Source organism: Salmo trutta, chromosome 17 (genome assembly GCF_901001165.1).
Source record: "Salmo trutta chromosome 17, fSalTru1.1, whole genome shotgun sequence".
In the NCBI taxonomy this organism is placed as follows: Eukaryota; Metazoa; Chordata; class Actinopteri; order Salmoniformes; family Salmonidae; genus Salmo; species Salmo trutta.
Genome location: NC_042973.1, coordinates 40878907 through 40892558, shown reverse-complemented (window position 1 = coordinate 40892558; position 13652 = coordinate 40878907). Strand labels below are relative to the sequence as shown.

The window sequence follows — 13652 nt, the reverse complement described above, 5'->3', positions numbered from 1 at the left end:
AACATGATAACTAACCTAAACAACAGCATATTGACATTTGAGAGAGACATACAGCGAGGCATAAATCACAGGTGTTGATTGGGAGAGCTAGCTAGACAACAACAGCTGATCAGCTAAAACAACAACAACAGGTAAAATGGCGATGACTGAGCAGAGAGGGTCAGTTAACAACACACAGAGCCTGAGTTCGCGGCTGGGGCTGACAGATAAACAAAAAAATAAACAGAATGGAGTACCGTGATTAATGGACAGTCCAGCAGACATCAGCTATGTAGCCAAGTGATCATAGGGTCCAGGGGGCAGCAATAGATGGAACAGGAAGCCAGGGAGTAGTCGCTACTACGCTAGCACGCGTGCGACACGGCGTTTAAAGTTAGCAGCCCGGGGCTAGTAGAAGCGTCTGCGCCGACATCCGACGGATGCCGGTTGAAGGCACAGCAGATGGAGTATTCGTTGGCAGACCAGTCGTGGTTGTGTGGCGGGGCGCCGTATCGACAAAGGATCCAAGCCAGATGACGAAAGAGGTATTGTAGTTGTAGTAATTTAGTTTGCTAGCCGGGAGATGCGCCTGGCTCACGGCTAACTGGTGCTAGCTTCGGGGCAGGGGTGTTAGCCACTATAGCCACTCGGTAGCAACGGTGATCCGGTGCCAAGGTCCCAGAGCTTACGGCGAGGATCCGGTGGAGTAGTGGGTTCTAGCCGTGTTTGGGTGGAGTCCGGGTGAACAAACTGAGTAGGCCGGGAGGTGGGTCTCAGGGATAGCTTCGGTACTAGGTAACTCGGTGGGTGCTAGCTAGATGTGAAGATCAGGAGTAATGGTCCTGGGATTACGTCAGGAATCCGGCGTTGTAGTGGAGAGACAGTCCGATACTGGTAGGCTGGCGAGTATTATCCAGGCAAAAAAAAGGGCTGGTATCTGTGCAGAAGGTAAAGGCCGCTAGCAGTGGCTAACAATGACTAACAATGACTCTCTCACCCTCTCTCTCTCTCTCTCCCACTTCTCTCTCTCTCCCTCCTCCTCCTCCATTCTCTCTCCCTCTCTTTCCCTCCGTCCTTCTCCTCTCATCTCTCTCCGTTTCCCTCCTCTCTCACCCCATCTCGCCCTCACCCACTCCCATCTTTCTCTCCCCTCCCTCTCTCTTCCCCCTTCACCCTCTCCCTCTCTCCCCCTCCCTATCTCTTCACCTTCTCTCTCTCTCCCTCCTCCCCCTCAATCTCTCTCCCTCCTTCTTTCTTTCTTTCCCTCCCCCTCCTCTCATCTCTTTCACTCATCTCTCTCTCTTTTCTCTCCCCCCATTCCTCCTTCACCCTCTCTCTCTCTCCCCTCTCTCCCCCTCCCTCCCTCTCCCTCTTTTTTCTATCTGCTGCCCCCTCCAGTCTCACTCCCTCCTATCCCTGTCTTCCTCTCTTTTCATCTCTCTCTCTCCCGCTCCCTCCCGCTCCCACCTCCCGCTCCCTCCTCTCTCTCCCTCCTCTCTCCCACAGATAGGCCAACATAAAGACAGGCAGACAGATAAGCAGAAAGACAGACACAGGCAGACACAGACAGACAAACAAACACAGACAGGCAGACAGGCAGGCAGGCAGTTAGTCAGACAGACAGGCAGGCATGCAGACAGACACAGACAGTTTCAAGTCAATCTAAAAAATAAAAAACAATATCCTCTTCAGAATTAATTCAAGAATTCATAAGAAAGCTAATTCGTTCTAGAACTGCAAGACCATTGTGGCCAATGGAGGTGTGAGAAATTATGAATAACCAGACAGTGACGATGATTTTCTGATTATTTATTTATTGATAATAATGTGGGTTAGAGATGTCTTCTTGATTGATGCTGGTCACCTTTAAAAGATGAGAAACGTGTTAAGAGTTTGCGTTGGGCGCAGAAACGTTTTGTTGTGCGTTTCCCGATAGTATAGGCTCTTCCTGGTCATACATTTAGTGATCAAAAGTTACAAGTACAATGTGATATTATTTTCTAATTAAAACCTGAAGGTAAATTGTCAGAAATGTTTACCTTGTATTTGTTTTGATATTGAAGAGGGTTCTGTTCATTTCCTTTTAAGAGAATTGACAGACTAATGGAGTGCATTCGAGTGCATGAATGGTACGGCAGTGCGGTAGTAGTAGCTTATCCCGGGAGGACGTACATCCCAGATGGTATTTATGCTCTAAAGCATGGGTTTAGCACAGTTATTGATGTATGCAGGTACTGTATACAGTGCATTTTGAAAGTATTCAGACCCTTCCCTTTTCCAAATGTTGTTACGTTACAGCCTTATTATAAAATGGATTAAATAAAAAGTTGTCCTCATCAATCTACACACAATATCCCATAATGACAAAGCGAAAACAGTTTTTGAGAAATCTTTGCACATTTATTACAAATTAAAAAACATAAGTATTCAGACACTTTGCTATGAGACTCGAAATTGAGCTCAGGTGCATCCTGTTTCCATTGATCATCCTTGAGATATTTCTACAACTTGATTGGAGTCCACCTATGGTAAATTCAATTGATTGGACATGATTTGGAAAGCACACACCTCTCTATATAAGTTGACAGTGCAGGTCAGAGCAAAAATCAAGCCATGAGGTCGAAGGAATTGTCTGTAGAGCTCCGAGACAGGATTGTGTTGAAGCACAGATCTGGGGAAGGGTACCAAAACATTCTGCAGTGTTGAAGGTCCCCAAGAACACAGCGGCCTCCATCATTCTTAAATGGAATAAGTTTGGAAATACCAAGACTCTTCCTAGAGCTGGCTGCCTGGCCAAACTGAGCTAAGAACACAGCCAAGACAACGCAGGAGTGGCCTCAGGACAAGTTTCAGAATGTCTTTGAGTGGCCCAGCCAGAGCCCGGACTTGAACCCGATCGAACATCTCTGGAGAGACCTGAAAATAGCTGTGCAGCGACGCTCCCCATCCAACCTGACAGAGCTGAGAAGATCTGCAGAGAAGAATGGGAGACTCGAGGCTGTAATCGCTGCCGAAGGTGCTTCAACAAAGTACTGAGTAAAGGGTCTGAATATTTCCGGGTTTTTTTTATATACACATTTGCAAAAAATGTTTTTTTAACAATGTTATTCATTATAGAATAAGGGTTGTAACATAACAAATGTGGAAAAAGTCAAGGGGTCTGAATACTTTCCGAATGCACTGTAAATACATTGTTTATTATCAGAACATGTATGTATAGTATTTCATGTGCTTTGAATGCTAATTGACCAGCAATGTGTAAGGGTTTCCCATTGGTCAGTTGCATCATGGGTATTGCTATAAGAAGCCTGTCGTCTCATTGTTTGTGGGACAGGACAGGGAACATGTCGGTATGCTGCTCAGTCTTGTTTCATTAAAAAGCCTCACTCTTGGCAAGATAAAACAATTCTGCATGGTTGCCTCCTCACTGTAACATCCAACCGCTGGGTCACAGGAGGTCAAAAATGCTTTTGGGTCAATTGACTTTAAATTCCATATGCTAGGTCATGATGGTCCCCGGTCACAAATATGTCAAATTTGGGAAGATTAAATATTTTTAACCCTTTGAAAACCGCTCCAATTAAGCCCAATTAAGTAACTTCCTGCAATCAGACAGAAAGACAGGCAGACAGACAGGCAGACACAGACAAACAGGCCAGCAGACAGACTGACAGGCAGACTGACAGACAGTTAGGCAGACAGACACACACAGACAGACAGGCAGGCAGGCAGGCAGGCAAAGACAGTTTCAAGGCAATCTAAAAATATTTGATCAATATCCACTTCAGAATTCATTCAAGAATTTATAACAAGGCTCTTAGTTCCTAGAACTGGTCAAAAAGATAAAAATGCTTTGGGTTGACTTTGGGTTGACTTACACATTTTTTATAATTTGGGGAAAGCTGAAATTCAATGTATGACCGACCCCCTGGGACATGCTTCAACAATGTCATGAGTTGATGTCTTCAAGTCGCAGTGCTTGAGGCGTCACTACAGACCCGGGTTCGATCCAGCCGCAACTGGGAGACCCATGAGGCGGCACACGTCCGGTTTAGGGGAGGGTTTGGCCGGCCGGGATGGGTTTGTCCCATCTCGCTCTAGCGACCCGTGTGGTGGGCCGGGCTCATGCACGCTGACACGGTCGCCAGTTGGACGGTGTTTCCTCCGACACGTTGGTGCAGCTGGCTTCTGGGTTAAGTGAGCAGTGTGTCAAGAAGCAGTGCGGCCTGACAGGGTTGCGTTTCTGAGGGAAGAGGGGAAAGAGAGAGAAAGAGAGAGAGGGAGGGTGGCGAGAGAAAGTAGAGTGTCATGTCCTTTGATGCCTTTCTTCATGCATCCATATTGTGATGCTGTTCTTCCCCCAATGAATGCAATGTATTCACTTAGGCATCAGCCCTGTGACACTCAGCTTTTCTTAATGACTGCAAATTATTGACATAAAATACATTTGGTTGACGCTTATCTTTTCCCATTGACTGCTATGTATTGACATAAACATCAACCCTGTGACACAAATTTTTTCCCATTGACTGCAATGTATTGAAAAAAACATCCACCCTGTGACTCATCTTTTCCCATTGACTGCAATGTATTGAGAAAAACATTAGCTACTGTGACATTTGACATTTTTTGTAAAAACATGCCAGGATGACGATTTCAGGCTGATAATTGTCTGTGGGAATGCATGTCCTCAAAGATCAAAGGCATGTGAGAGGAGGCGAGATCAGGTGGGACTATTCTAGCCAATTAGAGGGCAGATATGCAATTGTAAATGAGAACTTGTTCTCAACTTGCCTACCTGGTTAAATAAAGGTGAAATAAATAAAATATGCGTGTGAACAACAGGCACAACACCGATATAAAGTCTTTTTTTTCAAGGTTGCCAAAATGCCACGTGTCCACTTATATCTCCCGAGTAGCGCAGCGGTCTAAAGGCACTGCATCTCAGTGTTTGAGGCGTCACTACAGACACCCTGGTTTGAATCTAGGCTGTATCACATCTGACCGTGATTGGGAGTCCCATAGGGTGGTGCACAATTGTCCCAGCGTCCTCTGGAGTCTTCGGCAATTTTTTGGGCCTTCCTCTGACACCGCCTGGTATAGAGTTCCTGGATGGCAGGAACAACCTAACCATTACGAAACTTCTATTCAATCAAATAAGCCCCACGTAGCAATTATTTGGGGACCATATTCAACACTATCATTGACCGCCATACAAAAAAATCCTCACTTCGTGGTCTTATTATTGTGGACAGCTTTTGGGTGGAGTAAACCCTCTTCTTCTCTGGTTGAACCCTCCTTTTCAGTGGACAGATGTCAAGGGTCAAAGGTTAAGCCATTTTGGCACTACTCATGACCCCCTCTGTGCTGTCATAAAGCATCTTGTCACCTCGACTGGAGTGGCCGTAGTGTGAAGAGACACACTCCTAAGAAGCACACAAGGGTTCCAAGAAACGCAAAGGTCAGAGTGGACTATGTGACATGGTCGATAATCCAAAGTCATCTGTAATCGGATTGGACCCATGAGCATCTGTTGTGTCGTCCTTGTAAGTCCATTGTTGTCATCACTGAGCTAATCAATGACCAAAGTTGTTTAATACTTTAGTATTGTATAGAGTGTATAGAGTGTATACAATTTTCATCTTTAGGCCTACTTGGCCAAGATGATAATGATTAATTGAAGGCCCACAATGTCATTGATTTCAAGAATGATTTAGACATAGTTTTATCTCTATGAATTTAGACATGAATATATACAGAAACATACACCTACAAGAGAATTTCACACTATCACTAACATTTTGAGACAGGTGCAGGGTATCCTTGGCTTTATCAATATCAACCCCTGAAACAATGGCAGCCATTTTGTTTTCCTAAAGACTGAGCTGTCTTCCCTGTCTGTCAGCCTCTCTGTTCAGATTGTTGTGTTGGCTCTGATGCTCATCACACTGTCAGCCTGGGCTCTCCTTTCATTAGTTTGGGCCCTCTGTCCGCCACACTCACACAAATCACATTGACATCCCAACTCGTCAGATACACACAGAGCAATTTAACTGATATTCATTAGAGAGATGACAAGAGCTGATGGGCCTCTCTGGAGGAGAGGGGATGAGGGGACTCATTTCTCCCTCTCTGTCTCTCCGTCTCTCTGCCCGACGCTGAGTGACTTTGTTTTGAGATCAGTGAGGCGCAGCACTGCCCATCCCTTCACTCGGCTCGGGGTTCCTCGAGACAAAGAAAATACATCTCATCTGAATTACTACAATAAAAACCATCTATAAGCATTCCACTCAATCTCCTGACACACGGAAATGTTGCTTTTCAAGGGTCTTTTAAAATGTTGTCTAAGGGCTAAGGCAGTTGCTTATCCTCGCCAACTGTCTGTTTTAATGCTCATTCAAGCAGAAGTCAAACCATTTAGGGCTTTCCCTCAAGCTCCTCATTAACCCCCATAATGTAAACGGTCTTATCTTCGCCCTAAACCATCTTAGCCATCTTTCCCCAAGATGTCCATACAATTCACTCACCCATCAGATCATAAGGGATAAACATAGGGGGAAAAAAACACTTTGATTTAGGCCTATACCTTTGTCATAATATCAAGGTGTATGTTCACGCTGTAGTCGTATATTCCGCACCACAATGTTGTCAGTTGAATTATAATCAACTACTGAACTATACGATAATCAATGACATATGTTACGCCCCATCTTTCAATGTTCAGCCTTTGTTAGCTAAAGGCTTTATTCGGCTAATCTGAAGTGACTGATCACAAGGTTCTTGTGCAACGTTAGCGCAACATATCCCAAACGACTGAGACGGAGCTGGGAGCAGTTTGAGGCGGTAATGAGTTTGTGTGAGAAGACGGGGTCAGGGCACATTGTGTGTGTTAATTAATGTGTTCCCGGGTGAGAGGAACTGAAGCGAGATGATGAGATTTAAGAGAGTAAATGGTGTGCTGCTTGATCTGACTGTCCTTGGTGAGAGAGAACAGGGGTTAGAGTCTGGGCAACTGCATCAGTCACCATAGTAACCAAGTCAACCTCAACCTAAGATTGCTTAGTTTAGACCAATAAATGAATATTTTATGGCTTGTCAATGTAGCATTCTATCTGCATTAAAATATATTAATTACAAATGACAATAACACACGCATTCATTTGGTAACTAAGAGATCGTGTGCAAGTACGTTCACTTTCTCCATGGCCTCAAGGACGCAGTGTGATCGAGCAGTTAGCCTGTTGCAAGGTTACAGTAATTCATACCCTTGAGACAGAATAGGAGTGTTTGAAAAGTCTGTTTAGGTTCACGTTCCAGCGGTTGAAGGTATACAACTATACAGTCGGAGTCCGGGTGCGAGCATCATATGCACGTCTGCCAAGGGATATTAACATTAACCGGCGATACGCCAGCTCCTTTGCCTCTGTCCCTGGCTGCCTCATGATGATGGCATTGAAGCCCCGGTGGTAATCAGCCCACTCTGCCTGCTGTTGCTCTCTCCTCCAGTGGCTTGTTTCAGGAACATCTGGTGGTTTACATGCAGCACACACCACCTGGCAGACGTCTCGGTGCAACACACTGTCTGCTCCTAGCCACACACACTACAGTTGTGGTGTTTGGTAGGACTGTGCTTGTGCAGACATTACAGAGCCTAGACAGGGCTGAAGGCTCTGCAGTAACTAAGTGTGTTCTGTGGATGCTGGGGTGTGTTTTGGGACCTGGTAACAATAGAATAAGAGGTGTAATAAGCATTTGTGATATTTTAAGAAATACAAAACAGTTGTGTGCAGCACTTCAAGTCAATTTAATAATAGAAGGAATAGGGCATGAACAAAGTTCAATTTTATATATTTTCTTATCAAATAACATTTATAAAACTATTGTGCAAAACAATGTCATTTCTGTCTTCTTCAAAGGCTCTGCACCAGTGGATAGTCATAGTCCTCTTAAATGAGGAAATATAACCAGTATGCATAACTTAAAACAGGAAGTGGTTAGCCTATATACTGTATGTACATTTGTACATAGACATGGATTGAGGGCCCCTGACATGATGATAAGCAATACTGAAGATTCGACAAAACCTGCAACACAAACTGTATATAAAATGTGATGTAACTGACTAGTACAATGTCATTTATTTGTTTGGCTAATTCTCCCGAAGAGCACTCCCAGGTTATTGGCTGATCTCTTAGAGTAGAAATGCTTAATCAGCAAACCCCGCTTAAGGTGACAAGAGCCAACTAAAAACTGGAGTATCAAACTTGTTTTGAACTGTTAACTTGTCAATGCATACATGTAGTTCAAAGAGTCAACAAATTCCAATAAACTTCACAAAAATGTAAAAATAACTACATTACAATATAATAAATCTCAAATTACTATATTTTACAAATGAGAGTTCACCCAAATACAAAATGACTTAAATGTGTCCTTATCTTCAGAGATGAAAACAAATCTAAAGTTTGTATCGTGGTCTCTCCTGGCCAATAGACAATTTACGGTAAAGGTAAGGAAAAATATGTAACTTAGTAATTGGGCGAACTATCCCTTTAAAAGCTGAATATTCATGATCTAGATCTTCAACATGTGAAATTAACATATTTTGAAATGGAGAAAAATACAGACAAGCATAGGCCATGAATGTAAACACCTTGTGCTGACACTTAACAGTAGTTACTTTTGTCACACCTTCAACTGTTTTCTTTTAAGTTTCTTTTTAAGTTCTCTCTTTTTTTAACAGCTTATATTCCAGTATGTCCAATGCTGGGAGCACTCAAGTGTTTCTATAATGAAATGTCAATTCTACTTCTAGTGTTTCCCCATCCCAGAGACATACAGGAAATGGTCCTCTGGGGACTTCCCATGGCTCTTGCTGAGGTGGAGCTTGATGGCATGCTTACTGGCAAACTTACGGATACACAGCTGGCACCGGTACACAGTCCCACTGCCCGCCTCCTGTGACTGAGAAGAGGGTGCTGAAGAGAAGAGGAAAGGATCCAGGAGGGGCAGTTCATCAGACCCACCTTTTGAGGATTCCCTCAGGGTCTGTTTGGGGGAGAGCTTGGCCAGGTCCTTCAGTCTGAAGCCCAGGTGGGCCTCCAGGTGGCAAATGTAGGCAGCGGGGGGTCCGGATCTGTGAAGCGCACTCGCTGCAGAAGAACACCGGCTGGCCTGAGTCCAGGTTCTTGAGGAACTTGGTCCTGCCGGTTCTCCTCAGCTGGTACTTGACGTTAGCCAGCCAGTGGCTGATGGTGGTCATGGAGAGGCCCGTGAAGCGGGACACGTGCATCCTCTCCTGGGGGCTCAGATCAGACATGATGTACTTGCCCTCGGATGTCGGCCTGAGGCTGGAAGAGAACTGGGCCTGTAGGAGAAGCAGGTGCTGGGGGTTCCAGTTGGACTGACGGCCCTTCCTCTTATTGGCCATGGACCCCTCAGCCTCCTCTTGTGTGGTGGAGCCCACTACATCTGTGACCCGCTCTGTGATCCGCGTCCTGGAGGGGGGCTTGGAGACGTGGTGTGCTGATTGCGTCAGGTTCCTCAGCATGTCGGAGATGTCCGACAGAGCGTTTTCATGTAACGGGCTGCTGGATGTGAAGGGAGAGACCACTGTCATCTTAGCAGGGGTCACCATTGAGGAAGGGGAGACGGAGGAGGCTGTGGATGAGGGAGTCAGAGGGTCAGAGCCCATAGAGCCCCCTCGATCACGCTTCCCTTTTGTCAGGTCCATGGGCTGGTCATCACTGGACTGACAGATGCCCCGACAAGCCACAGGCTCTGGGTGTCTCTTGGTGTGTGTGGGGGAGGAGGCCACGGCGGCCCTCTCGGCCATACTCTGGCTCAGCCTGGACAGCAGACTGAGAGGGTCCTGGCTGGGCAGGGTGGGCTTGGCTGCCTTCCCCAGGTGGACATTCATCACAGATTGAAGAGCACTTAAAGGGTTCACGAAGGGCTGCTCCAGAGGGGCGTGGCCTGTTATGAAGGCTGTGCTGCATCTCAGAGCAGAGGCAGGCAACGGAACCGTTTTTCTCCTGCTCGCTCTTGCAGACGGCGAGGCCCTGTCGCTATGGCTACTGTCGCTGTTAGCCGGAGTCACTGCCCTCCACTCTCGAGGCAGGGACTCTGCTCCGGTGGACTCTGCGGCGTCACTGCTACAGGGGGGCCGGTGCGCCTCTCCCTTGGGGGACACCTCTCTCTTGGGGGACACCTCTCTCTTGGGGGACACCTCTCTCTTGGGGGACACCTCTCTCTTGGGGGACACCTCTCTCTTCACCCTCCGCTCCACTTTGGCCACTTTCTCAGTCACCTTCTTAACCAGCTCCTCCATGGCCTGGAAGTTGTTGAGGTGGGGGAGGGGGTAGCTCTGACTAGCTGGTGGGGAGATCAGGGGCTGGCTCTTGCTGTGGGAAGAGAGCACCCCCTCTCCTCCAGTGAATAGGTACTTGAGAGGGGAGCTCTTCTCAGCACTACCCTGGGGCAGCTTCAGGGAGTTGGGGAACTGATATGCAGCGTGGATACTGGGGTATCCCCCGCAGCTGGGGTTGCCACTCTGGGCTTTATTGATGGCCGAAGTCACCGTGTTCTCCAGGGACTTGAGGATGTCGAAGCCGCCCTTGGGGCTCTCCTTCAGGTCCTCCTCGGTCAGATAGTTATACTTGGTGGAGTTGTGAAACTTCTCCTCCACCTCCTCATCCTCGTCCCCGTTCGAAACCTTGTCATGGCTGACCATGTCCTTGGTACACTCGTCCTCTGTCTCCTCTTTCTTAATGTCTTTGAGAGGAGGGGAGATGGCCAGGGGTGAAACGGCAGAGGGTGGAGGGGGGGAGAATGTAGGAGCCAATGGGATTGACTGAACCCCCTCCTGTGTGAGGGGTGTGGCCTGTACAGAGCTGGGGGAGGTGGCCTCTGGGACGGGCCTGCCTCCTCTCTTGCTGGGGGGATTACCATTGGTGACCCGGAGGAAGTGACCCGTCACCATCATGTGGGCGGTCAGCTCCTGCAGGGTATTGTGGGAACTCCCGCACTCCATGCACTTGAGGATCTGGGACTTGCGCGATTCGAACTGCCACGCATAGCTGGCGCCGTTCTGGTGGCCGAAGCGGTTGCTGGGGGTGATATAGGGGTTGGAGATCTTGTGGGAGGGGTCATCACTCAGGGAGGCTTTGGGTTTGGGGGTCACCTCTCTTGAGCTTGGGGAGCCAGGGAGGTCCAGGCTCCCAGAGAGTGGGCCTCTCTTCCTTGAGATCATTTTGGCTGCCACAGGGGCCAGTGGCTCCTTCAGAGGCACTTTCTGGTAGTGTTTGGTCTTGATCATGTGGACGCTCAGGTCCTGCAGGGACTCGAAGGAGTGGCCACAGTACATGCACTTCAGCACCTTCGCGGCATCCTCCTTGCCCTCCATCTCCAGAAGGGAGCGCTTGCGAGGCTTGGACCAGTGCCCCTTGGCCCCGTTGGCTCCCCTCTCATGGTTGTCATCGCGGTAATGGCCCGTGTCGTTCATGTGCACGGTGAGCTCCACCAGGGTGTCATAGGCGGCACTGCAGCCCTTGCAGCGGAACTTGCTGGCCCCAGTGAAGATGTTGCCGTACAGTCTGGGGTTCTGTCTGTGGAGTTGCACTGTGCTGAAGAGACTGGGCTCTGAGGGATGAGGGTGGTGGCGGCTCTGAGAGGCCTGCTGCTGCAGGGACTTAGCCACTGCGGACTGGTGCCAGTCATAACTACTGCTGTTGCTACTGCTGCTGCTAGAGCTGCTAGTCCGCGGTGGCTTCTCCACAGGTGTCAGTGTCTGAGTTGGCGTTGGGGTGGGGTTAAAGTTCAGGGGCGACCAATAGGTGTTGGTCAGGAAGCTGGAGTAGATGGTCTTCATCTGTTCCAGGGTGTCCAGCGCCAAGGGAGTGTCCAGCGCCAAGGGAGTGTCCAGCGCCAAGGGAGTGTCCAGCGCCAAGGGAGTGTCCAGCGCCAAGGGAGTGTCCAGCGCCAAGGGAGTGTCCAGCGCCAAGGGAGTGTCCAGCGCCAAGGGAGTGTCCAGCCTCACCCCTGCTCCGTTCAGATGCTCTTTGACAGGCATCTCCTCGGCGTTGACAGAGGTGGTCTCAAAGTCTGACAGGGGGTCGCTGGCCTCGCTCACGTGTGATTCAATGTCCATTTCCTGAGCAGAGAGCTCGGCCCCAACAATGGAGTCCCGGTCACCCAGTGGCTCATTGGTGAGGAGGTCCTTTTCTGAGCTCTCTCCGTCCTCTTGAAAGTCCACGCCCTCTTCTTCCACCACCGCCTCCATCGCATGCTCCTTCATCTCCTCCAGCTCCTCTGGAGAGTAGGCTGGAGGGGAAACAGAAGAGACGGTGTGTTATATGAAGGCCACTGAACACACTGGGCAGATTAGCTATAAAATTAGCAGATTGACTAATTCTATCAAATAATATTAATTTCATCATATCTGATCACTTTTTTTCCATTTTATTTAAACTACCCTCTCCCCTGGTTGGAGGACTTGGTGGAAAGCATGAAAATGATGTTACATTGAAAATATATTCACTGAGTACACAAAACATTAAGAACACCTGCTCTTTCCATGACATTGACTGACCAGGTGAATGCTATGATCCCTTATGGATGTCTCTTGTTAAATCCACTTCAAACAGTGTAGATGAAGGGGAGGAGACAGAATAAACAAGGATTTTTCAGCCTCGTGACAATTGAGACATGGATTGTGTTTGTGTGCCATTCAGAGGGTGAATGGGCAAGACAAAAGATCGAAGTGCCTTTGAACAGGGTATGGTAGTAGGTGCCAGGCGCACTGCTTTGTGTCAAGAACTACAATGCTGCTGGGCTTTTCACACTCAACAGTTTCCCGTGTGTATCAAGCGCAGGAGTTTGGATGCACCTTAATTGGGGAGGACGGGCTCGTGGTAATGGCTGTAGCGGAATAGTATCAAACACATGGTTTCCATGCGTTTGATTTCATTCCATGAGATCCGTTGCAGCCGTTATTATGAGCCGTCCTCCCCTCAGCAGCCTCCACTGGTATCAAGCATGGCCCACCACCCAAAGGACATCCTGCCAACTGAAAAGCATTGGAGTGAACATAGGCCAACATCCCTGTGGAACGCTTTTGACACCTTTTAGAGTCCATGCCGGGACAAACTGATGCTGTTCTGAGGGCAACTCAATATTATAAAGGCTTGAACACACTCAGTGTACAAAACATTAGGAGCATCATCCTAATATAGCGTTGCACCCGCTTTTGCCCTCGGCACAGCCTCAATTCTTTGGGGCATGGACTAAAAGGTGCCGAAAGCGTTCCACAGGGAGGCTGGCCCATGTTGATGCACTGTTTCCCACAGTTTGGCTAGATGTCCTTTGGGTGGTGGACCATTCTTGATACACACGGGAAACTGTTGAGCGTGAAAAACCCAGCAGCGTTACAGTTCTTGACACAAACTGGTGCGCCTGGCACCAACTACCATAGCCTGTTAAAAGGCACTTCAATATTTTGTCTTGCCCATTCACCCTCTGAACGGCACACATACACAATCCATGTCTCAATTGTCTCAAGGCTTAAAAATCCTTCTTTAACCTGTCTCCTCCCCTTCATCTACAAGTGACATCAATAAGGGTTCATAGCTTTCAACTCGATTCACCTGGTCAGTCTCAGGTGTTCCTAATGTTTT

At 47.9% G+C, this 13652-nt stretch overlaps 1 long non-coding RNA gene and 1 pseudogene across 1 annotated transcript in view; both read right to left on the bottom strand.

Annotated features, from left to right (window-relative positions):
- Positions 1-7762: 7762 nt before the first annotated feature.
- The window catches only part of LOC115152199 (teashirt homolog 3-like), a 25137-nt pseudogene continuing 19247 nt past the window's right edge, over positions 7763-13652 (bottom strand).
- Positions 12437-13652, bottom strand: part of LOC115152200 (uncharacterized) — a 1794-nt gene continuing 578 nt past the window's right edge. Inside the window, exon 2 of the long non-coding RNA XR_003867440.1 lies at positions 12437-12542. This is a non-coding gene — a long non-coding RNA (uncharacterized LOC115152200). The remainder of the gene's footprint in view (positions 12543-13652) is intronic.